The following is a 2,263-nucleotide window of genomic DNA, read 5'->3' as shown; positions in this document are numbered from 1 at the left end:
TGCCTCCATGCTTCAAAGGTAGCCCCAATGGCCAGTATCTCCTGCCCCCAGCATGGTTGTTTTTGGACAGAACCAGCTTAAGAACTTACACACGGGGGGATCCCTGGGTGGCGCAGTGGTTTAGCGCCTGCCTTTGGCCCAGGGCGCGATCCTGGAGACCCGGGATCGAATCCCACGTCGGGCTCCCGGTGCATGGAGCCTGCTTCTCCCTCTGCCTGTGTCTCTGCCTCTCTCTCTCTCTCTTTGTGACTATCATAAATAAATAAAAATTTAAAAAAAAAGAACTTACACACGGGGTCCCTTATGTTAGAATCCCACCTCAATATTTCAAGCATTTGTTTTAAAGGTATATAGCTCTTTAAGATGAGAGTAAAACAAAAGCAGGACAGAAGAGAGGAGTTTCTTCTCTCGGAGAGCAAGAGTTACAAACAGAAAACCGACAAGTTCCTTTCTTTCTTGCCTAGGTTTGACTATTTGAGTGGCCAGGATGGAAAATGGGGGATGGATCGCCAGCTGTGCCTTGTGAACTCTAAGATCTGTTGAGCATCTGGGGAGATCTTATCTACCAAAAAGTAGTTTGCCTTGGTGAGACAGATCATGGGAACTTATCTTCAGACTTTTGAAAGTGTTTCTCCCAGCTGGCCGAGAGTTAGTCCAAAGTATGCCTCTGCCAGGTCAGGGGCTCATGTAAGTACAAGAGGATGCTCTGCAAACAGAAGCCACTGCAAGCCAGAAAATCATGCAAGAGCCACTCATCAGCCATTTGAGAACAGGAGGAACACCGTCCAGGCCAGATGGCACTGCTATATACGGGGATTGCTTAGAGAACCTCTGGAAGGCTGCTTACATTGGTCTTGCTCTTAGATGCACAATCCTAGTATACCAGTTGCACTACCCAGGAAATCCTTCTTCTTGAAAATGTATACCCTGCAGAGTTCATCTTTGACATCAGTAGCATTAGTAGACTTGCTTGGCAATCCCACACAGAAGATTGTCTTGAGGCCTTGGTGCACCTGCCTAGAATGACCTCTTTATTTTTCAGAGGCAGAGATAGAAGTCCTACTGAGCTCTGGGCACTGCTTCATATCAATAGGGCTACAGAGGACCTTGGCCTCAGGCTCAAATGGCAAGCACTACCATTTTGTAGGTATGCAGGCCCTAGGCAGCAGAGCTACAGCAGTTATACTCCTATTTTTAGAGAAACTCCTCTGTTTCCTTTGGGAATGAACTTGCTGGTAGGTGGGACACTTATTTGGAATTGCAGAAGCGGGCAGATGGTACTTAGAGCTTTGAGGCCTGCAAGCAGAATTCCCAACAGTCTTTAAAGTAATATGCACTCTTTTTCGTGGTACCTCCGAGGTGGTAGGCCGCTCGGTAGGCCGTTCAGGATGAAGCTGAACATCTCTTTCCCAGCCACTGGCTGCCAGAAACTCATTGAAGTGGATGATGAGCGCAAACCGCATACCTTTTATGAGAAGCATATGGCCTCAGAAGTTGCTGCTGATGCTCTGGGTGAGGAATGGAACGGTTACATGGTCCGAATCAGTGGTGGCAATGACAAACAAGGCTTCCCCATGAAGCAGGATGTCTTGACCCATGGCCGCATCCACCTGCTACTGAGTAAGGGGCATTCCTGCTACCGACCCAGGGAAGCGCAAATCTGTTTGGGATTGCATTGTGGATGCCAATCTCAGTGTTCTCAATTTGGTTATTGTGAAAAAAGGGGAGAAGGATATTCCTGGACTCACTGATACTACTGAGCCTCATCACCTGGGGCCCAAAAGAGCCAGCAGAATCTGAAAGCTTTTTAATCTGTCAAAAGAAGATGATGCCTGTCAGTATGTTGTTAGAAAGCCCCGAAACGAAAGGAGAAAAAATGAGTGGGAAATACCAGAAAGAGAGACAGAACGTGAGAGACTCCTAACTCTGGGAAATGAACAAGGGGTGGTAGAAAGGAAGGTGGGTGGGGGGTGGGGGTGACTGGGTGATGGGCACTGAGGGGGGCACTTGATGGGATGAGCACTGGGTGTTATTCTATATGTTGGCAAATTGCACACCAATAAAAATAAATAAATAAAATAAAAAAATAAAAAAAAGAAAGCCCCTAAACAAAGAAGGTAAGAAACCTAGAACCAAAACACTCAAGATTCAGTGTCTTGTTACTCCACGTGTCCTCCAACACAAATGTCAGCATATTGCTTTGAAGAAACAGCATACTTAGAAAAATAAGAGGTTGCAGAATATGCTAAACTTTTGGCCAAAA

At 46.4% G+C, this 2,263-nt stretch overlaps 1 pseudogene; it reads left to right on the top strand.

The window, feature by feature from the left end:
- The first annotated feature begins 1,373 nt into the window (after positions 1-1,373).
- On the top strand, positions 1,374-1,980 carry LOC112921753 (small ribosomal subunit protein eS6-like; annotated as a pseudogene).
- Positions 1,981-2,263: the final 283 nt, after the last annotated feature.

The sequence above is a fragment of the Vulpes vulpes genome, chromosome 13, assembly GCF_048418805.1.
Source record: "Vulpes vulpes isolate BD-2025 chromosome 13, VulVul3, whole genome shotgun sequence".
NCBI lineage: Eukaryota > Metazoa > Chordata > Mammalia > Carnivora > Canidae > Vulpes > Vulpes vulpes.
The sequence above is the reverse complement of the archived record's forward strand: the minus strand, read 5'-3'. Positions and strand labels throughout refer to the sequence as shown.